This window comes from Macrobrachium nipponense, chromosome 18, assembly GCF_015104395.2.
Source record: "Macrobrachium nipponense isolate FS-2020 chromosome 18, ASM1510439v2, whole genome shotgun sequence".
NCBI classification, from domain to species: Eukaryota; Metazoa; Arthropoda; class Malacostraca; order Decapoda; family Palaemonidae; genus Macrobrachium; species Macrobrachium nipponense.
In genome coordinates, this window is record NC_087211.1 from 18,825,125 (window position 1) to 18,843,917 (window position 18,793).

Genomic DNA, 18,793 nt, shown 5'->3' on the forward strand with positions numbered 1-18,793 from the left:
GGATCCTTCTCCCTCTGGGCGAACAGGAACTCCCCCCATTAACCCGACTTTTGCTCCTTCGGGTTGTCTGCCTCTGCGGGTGGGGACCTGCAGCAGGTATGGTGGACGTTGCATCTTCCTGGCACTCCTTCGATATGGGGGCTGCCTCACCATCTTGCAGCAGCCCCAGTAACCTACGTAGCAGAGTTGAGGACAATGACAACTGTCTCGACACCTGGGTATGTGGCACCACCACACCTGGTATACACACAGCATATTACTTCGGTGACCCCTTCTGCTGTGGTGCAAGCACCAGTGCCGCATACTTCGCAGGTGGAATATTTTCCACCTCCTCCTCCTCCAAGTTATGCTGTCCTCACTCCCCCTCCAGACTTCGAGTGCCCAAAGAGCTCGCCACTAGACTTCCCTCCTGTCTACGTTGCCGTACTTGTCTCCCCTGTCCCAGCCTGTGAAAGTGCTGCTGCATTGTCAGTTCCTCCTTCCCAAGTTGTGCTGGAGCCTGCTGGTTGAGCAGGCTGCTGCAGCCCTGTCCTGGGTGCGGGATCTTTCAGCTGTCCTGAAGAAGCTGGCAAAGAGGAAGTCTAAGAATAAGAGAAAGGTGTCGGCATCGTCGTCTTCGTCTTTGTCGCCGTCTTCTGCCCCCTCTTCCACTTTCTTCCGAGGCTGCCCAGCCAAAGAAGAAGGTGGTCTCTCCCCCCCCCCTCCCCAAGAAGTCTCGTTCAGGGGCTTCTAAGGATCTGTCTCATTGTCCCGGTGAGACAGGTGGGCCTTCTGCTGGTCCTCCCATTCATTCGAGAATGGGAACCGCCTCTCCTTCCCCAAGGAAGAAGGTGGGGACCGTAGAGGTACCACCTGTGGCCAGTACCTCTGCTCCCAGTTCTAGAGGTCCCTCCTCTGGACTGGTGTATGGTCACCTGCTGGTGACCATGCAGCCAGAGTCCAGGGCGCTGAGTACTCTCACTGCTGGGACTCTGGCAGGGGGCAGAAGAATGGTAAGAGCCGCCCAGGTGATTCTTTCCTAACCGGTGATCGTTCTCGTAACGATTGTCCGGTCCCCAGGGTTGATGTGACGGTCCCACCAGACTGTGCATGAGGCGAGACTGGGAGGACTTGCCCCTGGTCCCCAGGAGCAGCTTTGGCTGCTGCTGGGACCGTGACACGTTGAGAGGACGACGCTTGTTTTCACCGCATTGGTGGATACTACCCATTACTCTTCTCACCATGTTGGTGGATGCTACCCGTCACTTGACTGTCAATCACACCAGCGTGATCAGACAGCCTGGGCAGCCTCGGACCAGCGCTTCTCTGCAGGAGACCGCTGGTCTAGACCTGCAGACCGGTCATCACTGCAGGTTGGTGATTGCCTGCAGCCCTCTCTGTCGGCGGTTCGGCCGAAAGACAGAGCGGGAGCATCAGATCTGCCTGACCTGTCCCTTCAACTTTCTCGAGGTACATTGGGAGAAGCGAGGCAACTAGGGGGTACCGTGAGAAGTGCGTTTCTCTCGGTCTGTCCACAAGAGCATATGTGCCTAGTTAGGTCCTAGGACCCGAGAGGTCATACGCTCAAGTGGTTAGAGGAGATCACAGGGGGGCTTACGAGGTTCTTCCTTTTGAAGGAAGTGTGTCTCAGGAGGGGCTCGGCCTGGATGGACCCAACGGTCCATCACCTCAGGATAGTCACCCCCAAGATACAGAGGTCGTTTGCAGAGGTCATTCGCTGATCCGTCGGCACAGTGACCTCGGGGAAGGTTCGGTGGTTGCCCCCTCTGACCATCCATTGCAGTTAGAGTCGTTCTGGGGTCCAAAAAAGGAACTCAGAGAGTCTGTAGGGCTTCCATGGTCTTCCTTGGCTGATGGTGTGCTGGACCAGGTGAACGCTCTTGTCTCAGGACAAGAAGCCTCGTTTAGGTCTGGTGGGTCAGACAAGTTGCTTCCCCCTCCTCTGCCTCATCAGCATCTCTTTTACATGCCTTTGTCTGACCCCTTGCCGACCAAACAGGTTGACTCGGAGTTAGCTTGTCGGAGTTAGCTTGTCTAACTCCAGGGGCTTGCCTCTGCAACATCTACTGTCAGAGAACCTCTAGTTCACGCAGCAAGAGGCAATGGCCCAGGAGTCTGCTGTTATGGCAGCCTTCCAGGCCGTATCGTGGCTGGATCTGTGGTACCTCACAGTATCCAGGGTCGCAGCTTCTTTGGGACCTGTAGCTCCCGGAGAAAACTCGGCTTTCGGGAGATTTTTTCAGTGTGTAGGTAGGGCTATCTCCTTCCTGGCCCACCAGATTGCTAACCTGTGGGCCAACCTGGTACTGAGGAGGAGGAATGCTGTCCTGAATCGGGTAACCAGGGTGGCTGGTTAGGAGTTGGCATTGGGTCTTAGGAATGGACCTTTGCTGGGTTCCTCCTCTCTTTTCCCTAGAGAGATGGCGTATGCTGCGATGGAGAAACGAAGAGCTGAAGACACCAACCGTTTGGAACACCAGGCAGTTACGAAGATGTCTGGGCACTCTCGTTCATCTGCGGCTAAGCCTTGGAGTTTAGCTAGCTCTTCCTCCACCCCCAAGACTTCTGTATCATCGAAGGAGGCGCATGGAAAGACCCAGCCTTCCTCCTTCGCTTCAAGAGGTGAGCGTCAGCCCCCCTCTCAGCCCTCCTCCTCTCGCGAGAGGGGGGAAAGCGAAAGGGGAAGAAGGGGAAACACTAGGGATGGCATTCCCCCTTGCCTGCTTCCGAAAGGGGGGGGAGTTGCATGGCGAGCCATTTGGCAATATGGCAGCGCTACAGAGCTGAGACCTGGGTAGTAGATGTCCTTCGGGAGGGATATCTTCTCCCCTTCGAGTCGAGGATATAGAGCTGCTTTGGCTTTAGTCCTTAAGCTGCAAGGGGTGGATATTTCCTCTTCAATGGAAATATCCCTCCATATGAGGAGCTTCGAGAGGTTTTGCCCACCCAGAGAACTCAGGCCCCCTGAGTGGGACGTGACTCTCCTCTTAAGGACATGACTATTGTCAGACAGGGATCTGACCATCAAGACCATCTTTCTGCTGGCCCTGGCATCAGCAAAGAGACTCGGGGAAGTTCATGGTCTCTCTTTTAATGTTAAGACACTTGAGGGGATGGGAATCAGTTATGCTCAATTTCATCCCAGATTTCGTAGCGAAGTCTTAGAATCCATCTGGTCCACGATGATAGGTTCCACTCCTTTACGATCCTCTCCCTATAGGACTTTAGCGGAAGAGATGCTACTTTGTCCTGTTAGAGTGCTACGGCGCTATCTGAAGAGAACTCCCCATCTCAGGCCTGAGTGTCTACGCCTCTTCGCTAGCACCGGGATAACCAAGAAAGAAGTGTCCAAGATCACTATTTCTTTCTGGCTTTGTGAGGTGATCAGGAAAGTGCATGACTCCGAAAGGAGTTTCGACACCGGTACCTTTTGCGCGAGAGCCCAAGAAGTTAGAGGTATTGGTCCTACCCTTGCATTCCGCAAGAACTTGTCAGTGCACAGGTGCTGAAGGCAGGGGTGTGATCCAACCAGACCACCCTCACCTCCTTCTACCTTCGGGATATTGCCCACAGGTCCTTGGACACTTTTTCCTTGGGACCTGTGGTGGCTGCTCAACAAGTTATGTAGTTGACCCAGCTCCTCTAACGGGACAAGGTTGCATCTCGTCCTTGTGGTAACCATATGAATGGAGAGCAAATGAAAGTGTGACTGGCCTCTCTTCCTTCTTCCTTCTCCTCTCTTCCTGCCGGCAGAGATTGTCAGTCATCACGTGCTGGAGAGGGCGATAGATGCAGGTAAGCTATGTGACTGAGGTCCATTCTCTCCCTTTCATTACAGATAGAAGCATGCATGTGTCCCTTCCCTAACAAGGGGAGAAGTGGACAGCAGTAAGAGATAAACCCAATGCTATATATTTGGCCTCTTACTTACGACTACGACTATAAGTTCTTGTTTGCTATACATAAAAGGTTACACATGCCTCCCTCCCTCTTATGAATTGGTCCAGAGGTCTGCCCATGGGTCTTGAAGTAATCTCACTCCAATCATTTGAACAGAGGCAAGGATCCCCCCGTTGCTCTTACGACCAGGGAGGGAACCTCGGTTGGGCAAACACCAGTCTGTTCACAAGACTCAGATTCCTCCCACCAATCAGTGAGTCTTCCTTATGTAAAGGACTGATGGTTTGTATAATGTGTAGGAACAAATCACAATTTTTGAAAGTAAATTGTAATTTCATACAATCAACTTACCTGTCAGATATATTCTTAGCTAAGACTCCGTCGTCCCCGACAGAAATTCAAATTTCGCGCCACTCGCTACAGGTAGGTCAGGTGATCTACCGGCCTGCCCTGGGCGGCAGGACTAGGAACCATTCCCGTTTTCTATCATATTTTCTCTGTCGCCGGTGGTATCAACATTGTTGTTACTACCTCCTGACCTGAAATCTTATTTCAAAGCTTTTGATCTTCGTTTCATCGGACTTTTTGGTGACGTACCTGGATCGTGTTTTTGGCCTTCGCTACTGTGGACTGAATTTGGAGTTGCTTTTAGATTTTTCTCAGTATGTCTGATTCAAGTGTTAGTGTGAGAATGTGTGTGAATGTAGGCTGCAAGGTGAGGATACCGAAGGCTTCGGTTGATCCTCACACTGTATGTCGTAAATGTAGGGGGTTTGAATGTTCTTCAACTAATACCTGTCATGAATGTGAGGGGTTGAATGCTGAAGAATGGAAGACTCTAACTTCTTACTTGAGGAAGTTAGAGAGGGATAGAGTGAGGCGTGCATCAAAGGGTGTGTGTTCAAGGCCTATTGAGCCTTTTATTGAGTCTATCTCTCCTAATCTTAATGTTTTTGATTCTCCCTCTGTATCAGGATTTTCACAGGCTTTGCATTCAGAATCGGCCTCTGAAATCACCGACCTGAAGGCTACTATCCACAAGATAGAGGTCCAAAATGGCGGCCCTAAAAGGTAAGGATAGTGACAGTGACGTGTACAGTGAAGTGAGTGCTCCCAGTGTTGTGGAGGGGGCGTTTGATTGTCTCTGTGACGCTCCCAGGCCTAGACCGTTTCCAAGCTCCCATGCCCAGAGGAGAAGGAAAGTCAAAAGCCTTAAGGAGGTCGTGGAGAATCCCCAACGGTCAGACGTCCCTTCAGCAGGTTCTGTTTCGCATCAGACTGCTCAGGACCGCTTTAGGAAAAGCGTCCTGCGAGAGTGTTTCTCTTCTTCTCCCTCTCCTTCACCTAAACGAGGGTGGAAGGATTCGGATCTTTCCAGGCCCCTGAAAAGGCATTGGAAAGAACCTTCTTTGAACTCGAGCCCAGAGTGCTTTACTGATGAAGCTCCCTCCTCGATCAAGAAGGCGAAGGTTGTGTCGACGTCTCCCTATATGGAGGTAGCGTATCGTTCTCCTTCGAGGTCTCCCTCTCCTTCCATTGAAGAGGACGCCGGAGAGGCTTCTAAGAGGATCCTACTTGCTGTTCAAGAGCAGCTAGCCTCCTTTGTAGGAGTTCTGACTAGAGATCCGACGCGCAAGAAGGACGTTGCTCTTCCTATCAAGAAGTCTCGTCTTCTTTCCCCTGCCAGGCGCGAGGCGCCTTCCAGGCATGAAGCTTCCTCTTCCAAGCATGTAGAAGAGGACTTGCATTTCAGAGCAAGTGCAAGAGAAGCTTATGACAGACGCGAGGCTCCGGCCAGGACGCCAGCCGGACTCGAGACGTCTTCTAGATACGTGCAGCCAGCCAGGCGTGAGACGCCAGCCAGGACGTCAACAGGGCGCGAAGTGTCATCCAAGCGCGAGGCACCAGCCAGGACGCCAGCCGAGCGCGAGGCGTCTTCCAGGCGCGAGGCGTCTTCCAGGCGCGAGACGTCATCCAGATACAAGGAGCCAGCTAGGTACGAGGCGCCAACCAAGCGCGAGGCGTCTTACAAGCGTCATCCGTCTACCAGACTTGATGCGCCAACCAGACGTGAGGCGTCTACTTTTGTCAAGAGGGACTCTGTACACTCTTAGTCCCTCTCCTATCAGGAGTTTGTCTCCCTCGGATAGAAGACTTCCTGTTTTTGCTGCGGATTCTCCTTTGGACCCCGAGATAGACGAGAATTCAGAAGACGAGGCTCGCGGTAGGGAAGGACTTTCTAGCTACAAAGTCTTAACAGCCCTTCTTCTTGAGGAATATGGGGACGCGTTAACTCCCGCCGCTCCTCCCTCTCCGCGCTCTCTGTTTTCAAGCGCAAAGGTGCCTAAATCCTCGTCTTTCCTTAGAATGAGGCCTACTATCTCTATGAAGAGGGCTCTTCAGTCACTAAATACTTGGATGGATACTAAGAAGGAGCTTGTCAGGACGGTCTTCTGCATGCCCCCAGCGAGACTCGCTGGCAGAAGGGGCATTTGGTACCAAACGGGAGAGAATATGGGTCTTTCTCTCCCGTCCTCAGCCGAAGCAGACTTCTCTACCTTAGTGGATGCGTCTAGAAGACACGGACTGAACTCTGCCCGTGTGACTTGGGGCATTTCGGAATTGGATCATCTCCTCAAGGGACTCTTCCACGTTTTGGAAGTCTTCAATTTCTTAGATTGGTCCCTTGGGGTGATGTCCAAGAAGGCTAATGACGCTGAGGGTCTCGACCCGGAAGTACTCCTTTGTATACTGTCGTGCATCGACAAGGCAGTTCAAGATGGCTCCTTAGAAGTCTCCTCTTTATTTGGAGCAGGACTGATTAAGAAGAGGACGGTTTTCAGTGCTTTCTTGACCAAGGCGGTCTCACACTCTCAGAGAGCAGCTCTTTTGTACTCTCCTTTATCCGACTTTTTGTTTCCTTCTCAGTTGGTGAAGGACATTTCCCGATCACTAACTGAGAAGGCGACTCAAGACCTTCTTCTTCAGTCATCTAGGAAGAAGAGACCTGCAGCAATAGTTGAGAAGAAAGGGCCGAGTACGTCTCTTCAGCCCTTTCAAGGAGGCCCTCCCTCCAGAGCGCCCTCAAAAAGGAAGGCTCCTGAGAGGAGAGGTAGATCTGCCTTCCGTCCCTTTAAGAAGGGAAAGTGATGCTTCTCACCTCCAAACACCAGTAGGTGCCAGGCTCCTGGGATTTGTGGAGTCCTGGGCACGTATCAACACGGACGCCTCATCAATGTCTGTGATAAGGAAGGGATACCTTATCCCCTTCCTGGACAGTCCTCCCCTGACTTCAACTCCGCGGGAACTGTCAGCCAGATACAGGGACCCTGTGCTGAGGGATACTCTTCGACTGATGGTGGATCAGATGTGGGACAAGAGAGCGATAGAACTAGTGCTGGATCAAAACTCCCCGGGGTTTTACAATCGCCTTTTTCTGGTTGCAAAGGCCTCGGGGGGCTGGAGGCCAGTACTAGACGTCAGCGCTCTGAACAAATTTGTTCAGAAGGAGAAGTTCTCTATGGAGACTTCGGCCTCAGTCCTTGCGGCTATGCGCCAAGGAGATTGGATGGTGTCTCTGGATCTCCAGGACGCCTATTTTCACGTCCCGATTCACCCTTCATCGAAGAAGTACCTCTGTTTCATGACGGGGGGAAGGATCTTTCAGTTCAGGGCCTTGTGTTTCGGCCTGTCCACAGCTCCTCAGGTCTTCACAAGCCTGATGAAGAATGTGGCGAGGTTTCTTCACCTCAAAGGTGTAAATATCTCTGTATCTGGACGACTGGCTCATCAGGGCCAGATCAGAGAGACAGTGTTTGGAGGACCTTACTTTGACCCTAAACCTGATCAAATCGTTGGGATTACTCGTAAACCTCGAGAAGTCACAGCTGATCCCCAGACAGAACTTAGTCTATCTGGGGATTCAGATGGATTCTCGGGGTTTTCGAGTATTTCCTTCGCAAGAGAGACTCGCAAAAGGCTTGGAGAAAGTCTCTCTCTTCTTAGGGAAAGAACGGACGTTGGCGAGGGAATGGTTGAGCCTTCTAGGGACCTTTTCCTCGCTCGAACAGTTCTTTCCTCTAGGAAGACTTCATTTACGTCCACTTCAATTCTTTCTCAAGAGGTCTTGGAGTTGGAAGACTGGACATCTTTCAGACGCCTTTCCCATTCCAGTGGAGATGAGACCTCACTTAGAATGGTGGTTGCCCCCGTTGAAGGAGAACAAGGGAATCTCCCTGAAGATTCAGAACCCAAGCCTAGTGTTATACTCGGACGCGTCGGAGAAGGGTTGGGGAGCAACATTAGGCTCGAATGAGGTGTCAGGCACCTGGGAAGCAGCACAGGTGTCCTGGCACATAAACTGCAAAGAACTCTTTGCCGTACACCTGGCTCTGAAGAGTCTAGAACCTTTTGTGTCGAACAAAGTAGTTCAAGTAAATGTGGACAACACCACCGCACTTGCCTACATTCGGAAACAAGGAGGGACTCACTCCTTGTTCCTTTACGAACTTGCAAGAGACCTTCTGCTTTGGACGTCCCAGAGGAACATCTCCCTGCTTACGAGATTTATTCAAGGAGAAAGGAATGTAAGGGCGGACAGACTCAGCAGGAGGAACCAGGTCCTTCACACAGAGTGGACCCTCCACTCAGAAGTGTGTCAGGGTCTCTGGTCTCTTTGGGGGACTTCTCATGTGGATCTCTTCGCCACGTTCCTCTCCAAAAGGCTGGAAGTCTTTTGCTCGGTGGTAGAAGACCCCAGAGCTCTGATAGTCGACGCCTTCCTACTAGACTGGTCTCACGTAGACGTCTACGCTTTTCCTCCTTTCAAGATCCTGGAACTAGTTCTGAAGAAATTTGTGGCTTCAAAGGGGACAAGGATGACCCTGATAGCCCCCTTTTGGCCGGCACAAGATTGGTTCACAGAGGTGGTGGAGTGGATGGTAGATTTTCCCAGATCCCTCCCAAGAAGGATGGATCTTCTCAAACAACCACACTTCCAGAGGTATCATCAAAACCTCCCCGCTCTCGCTCTGACTGCCTTTCGACTATCGAAAGACTTGTCAGAGCGAGAGGGTTTTTTCGTAAAGTTGCAAGCGTGATCGCGAAAGCCCGCAGAGCCTCCACTAGACGAGTATATCAGTCCAAGTGGGAAGTTTTTAGAAGGTGGTGCAAGTCTAAGAAGTTTGTCCTCCTCCACTACCTCTGTAACGGAGATTGCTGATTTCTTGCTGTTCCTAAGGGAAGAATCTCATCTATCTGTATCCACAATAAAGGGATACAGAAGCATGCTTTCGGCAGTCTTCATGAATAGAGGATTAGATCTGGCAGATAATAAGGATCTACACGATCTCATAAGATCCTTTGAGACTACGAAGTCTAGGGAACCGGTTCCTCCTAGCTGGAACCTAGATGTAGTGCTCAAATTCCTGTCATCCGAAAGGTTCGAACCTCCTCATCTGGCGTCTTTTCGAGACATAACTAGAAAATGCTTATTCCTATTTTCTTTAGCTACAGCAAAAAGAGTTAGTGAACTGCATGCTCTAGAGGATAAAGTAGGATTCAAGGGGGATTCAGCCATTTGCTCGTTTAAAGCTTTGTTTTTAGCAAAAAACGAGAATTCCACGAATCCCTGGCCTAAGACCTTCGAGGTTAAAGGCTTATCGAGTCTCGTAGGTAGAGAAGCAGAGAGATCTCTCTGTCCGGTAAGAGCTCTAAAGTTCTACCTTCAGAGAAAACATCAGATGGGGGCCTCTAGACAAGGTCTTTGGTGCGCGGTAAAAGACCCCACAAGACTGATGTCTAAGAATGCTCTGGCATTCTTTGTGAGAAACGTCATTACAGAGGCGCATAAGATCTGTCCTGACGAGGCATTTCGACTTTTAAGAGTAAAAGCTCATGAAGTGAGAGCAGTAGCGACGTCTCTCGTTTCAAAAGAATATGTCACTAAAAAACATCTTGGAAACGACATTTTGGAGATGCAACTCAGTATTTGCTTGTCATTACTTGGGAGATGTTCGTGTGACCTACGAGAAATGTTTTTCTCTAGGTCCTTTCGTGTCTGCGGATACAATCCTGGGTTTAGGAGCTAACACCGATCCTTAAGTTTGTACATACCTTCTATTAGATATGTTCTAGACTTTCTGCTGACAAAAGGGCTAGGTGTCGCACTGGCGGCCAGTCACTATTGTTCAGTAAGGAACTCTTGTGATATCTTATTAGATGAGTATTAATTTTTTTTTTTTAATTTATGTATGTGTGCGTATTGTGTTTTTGAGTTATGGTTGTTGTGAAGAGTTTGGGGATAACTCGGAACAATCTTTATTACTAACATGGTGGTTAGGATCAGGTGGTCGGGATCGGTTGTGTGCTCCTTCATAAGGTGTATTGTCATATAAGTGGATCAGCACCCATTGACAAAGTCCTTTCAGGCTCTGCCGAGTAAGCGGATAAGACCCCATCGGCAGACCCACAAGAACTCTTGGCCATAGATCATATATCTCGCTAAAGTTTCTTGAGGTGATGCAGACTCCTGGGCAACAGCCACGAAGTCTACCACCTATCAGGTAGGAACCAAGGTTTTTTTTTATATACCTACAACATATGTTGTTTACCAGTCTATTCCATATTAGCTGTCTCTTACCCTCCACCAAAGGGTGCCAATCAGCTAAGTATATATCTGACATGTAAGTTGATTGTATGAAAATGATATTGTTATGATACAATAAAGTTTCATACATACTTACCTGGCAGATATATACGATTTATGGCCCACCCAGCCTCCCCGCAGGAGACAGGTGGAAGAGAGAAAATATGATAGAAAACGGGAATGGTTCCTAGTCCTGCTGCCCTGGGCAGGCCGGTAGATCACCTGACCTACCTGTAGCGAGTGGCGCGAAATTTGAATTTCTGTCGGGGACGACGGAGTCTTAGCTAAGTACAGGCGGTCCCCGGGTTACGACGGTTCCGGCTTACGACGTTCCGAGGTTACGACGCTTTTTCTTAAATATTCAATGGAAAAATCTGTCCTGGGTTACGACGCTTGTTCCGAGGTTACGACGCTGACGCTTCCGACGCTCCGAGTTAACGACGCTTTTAAAATACGCATACTATGATAAAAATCCTTTATAGTTTAGCACAGTATATTAATAAAAATAAGTTTCTGGTTAGATTACAACAAAAATTTTGAGATTATGATGATTTTCGACACTTTTTATGTTGTATTTTTCTATGTTTTTTAGTGACGCCTCATATGCGGAACTAGTTTCCGAGCGAATGAATACATACTAGTTTACATATAACAGTCCAAAAGCGCAAATAATGAAAAAATCATTGCTTGTTTCCAGTAATAATAACAAAACGAAGTTTCTGGTTAGATTACAACGCAAATTCCAAGTATCCAAAGAGAGACATTATCCAGTAATTTGATCAGAGAGAGAGAGAGAGAGAGAGAGAGAGAGAGAGAGAGAGAGAGAGAGAGAGAGAGAGAGATGAGAGAAGAGATAGGGCTTCCTTCCGACGCTCCGAGTTAACGACGCTTTTAAAAAACGCATACTATGATAAAAATCCTTTATAGTTTAGCACAGTATATTAATAAAAATAAGTTTCTGGTTAGATTACAACAAAAATTTTGAGATTATGATGATTTTCGACACTTTTTATGTTGTATTTTTCTATGTTTTTTAGTGACGCCTCATATGCGGAACTAGTTTCCGAGCGAATGAATACATACTAGTTTACATATAACAGTCCAAAAGCGCAAATAATGAAAAAATCATTGCTTGTTTCCAGTAATAATAACAAAACGAAGTTTCTGGTTAGATTACAACGCAAATTCCAAGTATCCAAAGAGAGACATTATCCAGTAATTTGATCAGAGAGAGAGAGAGAGAGAGAGAGAGAGAGAGAGAGAGAGAGAGAGAGAGAGAGAGAGAGGCGTCTTCCGACGCTCCGAGTTAAGGACAGAGAAGTGTTCGTTTCGTTAAACGGCCTCTGACTCATGCCAGTAAATGTTTTGTTGATACTAATAATATAAGCCTATTTAAAGATACGTTTACTTTAATTAGTCTATATGATACGTAAATAGTAATCAACTGTTCTTGTAGCCCTCAATATTTGGCAAAATCGAAGTATCCAAAGAGAGACATTATCCAGTACGTAATTTGATCAGAGAGAGAGAGAGAGAGAGAGAGAGAGAGAGAGAGAGAGAGAGAGAGAGAGAGAGAGAGAGAGAGAGAGAGAGAGACGCTTTGGCAACAATGGTCTCGGGGGTTTTTTATAGCTTCCTTCTGCTTGATGATCGTGGATATTGTAGAAGGATTTCGACCATACTCGTTTGCCAAATCGACGATACGAACGCCACGTTCATGCTTTGCTATAATTTCATGTTTTGCTTCCATCGAAATCATTTTCTTGGGTTTTTTCTTATCACCTGCTTTGTCTTTAGCTTTGAGACCCATGGTTAATAATAAAATAGACAAAATAACACGAAAAATAGGCGCAAATACAACGAACTAAACAACGACGTGTTAACATGCAGCACCAACAAACAAACAGACTGAACGCCATTTATCGGTCGCCTATACAACTAACACTCATCGCAAAATCGTATCTCAAATATTTCGTTGTATATCAAAGCTTGTATTTTTGCAAATTTTCTGTTATATCTCAAAACATTCGTATATTAGGGCAATCGTATTTGTCAAGTTTCCAATGTAATTTGGAATCCTAGAGAAGAGAGAGAGAGAGAGGAGAGAGATAGAGAGAGAGAGAGAGAGAGAGAGAGAAGAAGACGCTTTGGCAACAATGGTCTCGGGGATTGACGTAACGTTTATTTTCTGAAGAGATAGGACAGAGAAGTGTTCGTTTCATTAAACGGCCTCTGACTCATGGCAGGAAATGTTTTGTTGATACTAATATATAAGCCTATTTAAAGATACATTTACTTTATTAGTCTATATGATACGTAAATAGTAATCAGCTGTTCTTGTAGCCCTCAAGATTTTGCAAAATCACTCTAGGTTGTACATAAAACTTCAAGAATGTAGTGTCACCAGAGGATTACAATAGTTTTTACCTTCAAGAACCAGCATTCTTTTATGAAAATAACTCCAGGTTGTACATAAAACTACAGGAAACGACATGTAGTGTAACCAAAGGATTACAAGTAAGGTTTTTATAACTTTTTATTAGTTTAAGACATATTTCCAAGCGTCGTTCCGGCTTACGACGATTTTCGGCTTACGACGCGTCTCAAGAACGGAACCCCCGTCGTAACCCGGGGACTGCCTGTATATATCTGCCAGGTAAGTATGTATGAAACTTTATTGTATCATAACAATATCATTTTTCCTAACTATACAAACCAGAGGTCCTTTACATATAGGCCCACCTCATGCCACCACTCAATCTGTTCCTGGGCCTAAAGCAAGGTGGAATGTTTATGTCCATTCAGGCGGGACTCCTGACTATCGGACAAGCAGTTACTGCCTAACTACCTTGTTATAGAATTTTACGACCGAGTTATAGAATCTTACGACCGAGTTACAGTTGGCGCTGAAAGTAATTCCTTATGTAAAGGACCTCAGGTTTGTATAGTTAGGAAAAATACAATTTACTTTCAAAAATTGTGATTTTGCCTGCGAAGGGAGTGCCCACAGATTTAAAGTCCAATGTTTTGGACTGGCAAGAGCTCCTTAGTTATTAACGTAAGTATTCACTTTAGTGTTAGGTTTGGCCCACTTTCATGGGCTTTATTTGTGTCATGTCTATGACTGGTTGGTTCCAGCATCATAGCATTTTTGAAAAGCAGTAACATAAGAGAGCAATTTAACATAAATCAAGATGAAGCAGAAATATAAGTTATAAGAATTATTTTAATTTACAATTAAACTGAAAAATTTATGACAATTAACAATCAGAATAATGACTGGCAAATAGGATGATCGTGGTCAAGTTTCAAACCTTGGAAAAACTTAGCGTGGACGTTCTCTCTCTCCGTCAGTGAACCTGCATTCGGTCCGCACTATTGCCCCTTATTTTTCAAAACATCAGAAGGATCTCAACGAATAGCCAGTCATTTAGGTCCGTAATAAAGCAGTGACGAAGGTAGTGGTGATGGAAGTCTTCTATACGAGCTCTTGAATAGTAGGTGTTGAAGACGATGATGTTCGTCCATGAGAGGTTAAGTCCAGAGCTACGGTTCTCAGTCTAAGGTGTGACAGCCATTGCCTCTTGGCTGGAACAAATTTTCCTCAATTTCAAAGAAGACTGCTTTGGTGCTGTATCTTACGCTGAACTCTCCGTACTGCCTTCTTCAGGTCACTCACTGCCGACAACTGTTTCTAAGCCTTGTGTTAGGTAGCGAACAACTTGGCAAAACTTAAATACCTGGTTCAGGAATGGCTTGTTTCTTTGAAATTGTCATAGGAGGTAGTTAAAGGTATGCAAATAAAATGCATTTGCTTTTAATATAGAAAAGAATCAAACTATTCCTGAGCAAACATTAATTAAACATAAAAACTACCACAACCAAACTCAATACATATATGTACGTATATACAAAAATGTGCACTAATGTGCATTTTTCTACATAGCAATACAGTTTCTCCAGAACAGACCACTGGCCCCCCCCCCCCTTTTTTTTCACATCCTTGGGGTCATGGTAACTGGGAAAAGTCGGATCTAGTTTTTAACCAACAAGCAGATACCAATCTTGCTGAAAGACACGCCAGCCAAGAGAGATTTGGTTGAAGCTCTCACTACAGCAAGCTCAGTGGGGTGACAACACAGTTCCTGTCACGATAGTAACAAACAACATGGGGTTTGGTTGATCATCATCAGTTGCTTGTGCCATTCAGGCACTTCCACCTTTGTTCACCTCGGTGGTAACCAAAGCTTATACCCATGAGTCAGGAGTAACGGAGGGCCTTGGTTGTGCCTTGAAAATGAGAACCTCTTAGTAGAAGTTCCTTTACACTCCCCAACCCCCTAGAGGGCGTGTGGTAGTATAGGAGTTGGATTGTGTGAATTGATATTTGATGTTTTCCCTATATTATTTTGTTGTTGTTAGGTTGATTAGGTTAGGCAATTTTTAAAGTAGTTTTTAGGATTAACTTTTTTATTTGTTATGTTTATGTAGTTTTGATTTTGTTGTGGAGTACATTCCAGTTAAGAGGAATGTTGTTGCAGACATGATGTCTAGACTACCTGGGAAAGGGAAGGCAGAAAACATTCACACATCCTGGTATCTGCACCTTCAAACTTTCATCTACCAAATCATTCAGTCCGTGCCACACACTTTCAAACATCGAGTCACTGCCTGCCTTACTCTCACAAGCCCCTACCAATCCTCTCGACACATACTCTGGTCTTATGTCTTTTATGTTTTCTTCCTTCCCTTCCCCACGTAGTCTAGATATCATGTCCACAACACATTCCTCTAACCTGGGATGTACTCCACATCAAGATCAAAATCACTCAAATCCTTTACTGTTTGCACAATCCTGGCATCAATTCCTTTCAGTCTCTGCAGATATACTAGAGGTTGGTGGTCTGTACGTACCACAAACCTCACACCATACAGAAACGATTGCAAAGCTTTCACACAGAATTGCAACGCAGCCAATTTTCTCTCGACAGTTGAGTACTTTCGCTCTGCCAAACTAAATACCTTACTTACATATGCTATCATTTGATCTCTTTCATTCCCTTCCTCCCCATACTTTCCTCTTGCCAATGCCTCCAGCCTATGGGCATATAAACCCACTTCTTCTCCAGCCTTTATTTTCCCTCTTGTACACTACACCCCTTTCATTCTTTTCACCTGCCCAATCATTCTCGCTTTACCGACTCACCTGGCTCACCCTCACACATACTCTTATAGCACAACTTCAACTGCCCATCCAAAAACTCTCCCAGCTGCTTCATCCACACACTATCATTCTCACCATGCTTTTGTCTACAGTACTTCTCATAGTCATAAAAAATGCACTTTTTGTGATAAAGCTATTAAAAAAACCAGGTATAAAAATTTTTAGTGGGTTTTTCTTAAGTTTTAACAATTGACGGGGGGTCTGGTACTTTATATCTCTTCCCTTTTCATTAATAAATTTCTTTTTCTGAGGAACCTCTCTCAGGCACATCGTTTTAGCCTCTGTCTCCTCGACTTCACTGAAACCTTGACACTACTACTACTACTACTACACTACTACTACTCTACTACTACTACTACTACTACTACTACTACTACTACTACTACTACTATCACTTTCCTATCATTCTTAACTTCTGAGTCTGAACTATCGCTAAAAAATCTGGAAACTCTTCTTTCCTCACACCTCTCCCCTTTTGTGTTTATGTCTCCTTACCCTCTTTTTTTCGTATTACTGTCTTCACTTCCACATATCTCACTCTTACTGCCCTTAACAACTTCCCCATATTAGGGATTTTCTCCTTTGCACCTTTAGCCTCAGCGTCCTCACTTCCTTGTCTAACACCAGGCTCACTCATAGCCACTTCAGCCAGTTTTTTTGCCATCTCTCACATTTTCATATTCATTGCCTCCATTCTTGCAAATAACCTGCTTTCCCTTTCCTTGGTTGCAACCAACTGTTCCTGAATATTAATTATCAGGGACATCAGCCTATCCATCTTCTGGTTCAAACCTTGCTCCCCTTCACTTAACCCAACACCTTCCAAAGCTGCCCATAGATGTGTAGCCTGGAATCATTGACCTCCCTCAACACCGCTGTCTGCTTGCTCAAGTACTGTTGTTGCTTGAGGTTCGACTCCTGTTCCCAACTGCGCTCCAGCAAAGTCTTTCCCAACTTAGCAACCATGAAATCTGTAGGACCTCAGCCTAGCCAGCATACTATCACTTCGTTGTTGGGTTTAGAAAAGTTCAGTTCAGGTGTAAGGGAGCCTAAGCTCTTCCTTATTTCCATCTACCAAACTGTAATGAAAAAGAAACGGAAGACAATCATTAATACAAAAATCCATCATCCACAAGAACAACATAAATATATAAAAAATAGTTTAAAAATTGCCTAACCTAATCCATCTAACAACAACAAAATAATACAGAGAAAGAATCAAATAATAATTTACACAAACCAACTTCTATACTACCACTCTCCCCCTGACTAAAATAAAGGAAATCTCATTTCTTTTTTTTTCTTTTTCTCGAAAATCCCTTTGTAGCTACCCCACTGTACTCTGGAACTGGACCTTGACTTTGGGTTCATGGTGTCTCATACGCTACCTCTTGTTCACTAGCTTCTACTCCAACCACATTGGACTTTCCTAGCCCTGGTTCCAAATTACTAACACCAAGCTCATTTAAACTCTGGGGATGTATGTTGGTTTCAACTTCACCAACACCTGTCATGGTTGCTATCATCTCTTCCATACTCTCATTTATTTCTGCCACACTTTGCCTCAAGCCTTCCAGAATTTCCCCATTTACATTTTCCAGTACTACTTCTAACTCCTTCTCACTCACACTCGCTCCCACATTCACTCTTTCAACACTTTCAGTCAAAGGGAACTCTCACACTCTATATGTACCCATCTTCTTCACAACATGGCGATGTTTCCAATTCACCCAAATCTTGCATATCCTTGCACACATTCCTTGTACTCACCAAGTTCACTCCTTCCACATCCCACTCAAATCCTTCAAAATCAATTACATCTTCATTCTCACTACTACCAAACAACATTGCGAAGGTATTTTAACTTCTCACTCCTACTGGCTTCTCAAATCTCTTAATTAAACAACTCATCTCATTTACTCTGCAAACAACTCTGTAAATGTACCCTTACTCTTTCTACTCTTTTTAGGTTTACTCTTATGTTCTACTAACACAAATTGTTTATCTCCCCAATTTGTGTCTTCTATTTCTTCACTTTTCTTTCTTTTTCCTCACTTAATAACTTCCTAATGGGATGCTCTAATGTGTATATTGGTGTTCTCTCCATCTTCTCAACTGATTATGATGTGCTCATTTCACCCTCACATTTCCTTCTTCATTTCCATCTTCTAGCACATAACTCAATCCATTGGATCTAACAGTTTTCACTTCATACGGACCTTCATACTTCTTACTAATTTTACTCACTGTCAATCTTCCTTTTTCAACCACTTCCTTCAACACCTTATCACCTACTCTGAAATTCTCAAACCTTTCATTCGCCTGTCTCCACACATCCTGCTCATCCTCATTCAAATCCAACCTTGCTCTCACATACCTCTCATAATTCATCATATACTCACTTGGAGGTATACCTGTGCTTTTATGTACTGACCCATTGTACATTGCTACCACTTTTCCTAACAAGAAATCCTATTCATTCTCTCTGTTGGTCAACATTTGTAACATCTCACTCAAAGTCCTTATGGTTCGTTCCACCAATCCATTTGCGCTTGGCATACATGGAGTTGTTACTACATGCTCTATACCCCAATCTTACAACATTCGCTCAAAAGGTCTACCAACAAACTCTGACCCATTGTCCCTCAACATACTTACTGGCTTCCTCACACATGCAAGCAACAAGACCATAGTGACTTCTCTTGCAACATTCTCACTAGTCTTATTCTTCACAGCTGCACAACTTACAAACTTACTCTTATGATCTACCATAACAACTGCTCCTACATTTCCTCTTGCAGTCACCGGCAAAGCTACAAAATCAATTGCTACCAACTCAAACGGTTCTTTCATACTCAACTTCAAAACAGGTGGGCTAGCTTACACTCTGATACTTTCCCTTTTGACATTCTTCACACGTAACTGCCACATCTGTACAAATTTTCCTCCAATATGGGGAAAACAGATGCTCTTTCATACACTCAATCAACTTAAACTTCCCCATATGGCCATATTTCTCATGA

At 45.6% G+C, this 18,793-nt stretch overlaps 1 protein-coding gene across 1 annotated transcript in view; it reads left to right on the top strand.

Annotated features, from left to right (window-relative positions):
• LOC135196527 (zinc finger C3HC-type protein 1-like) overlaps positions 1-18,793 on the top strand; it is a 200,191-nt gene that overhangs the window by 70,545 nt on the left and 110,853 nt on the right.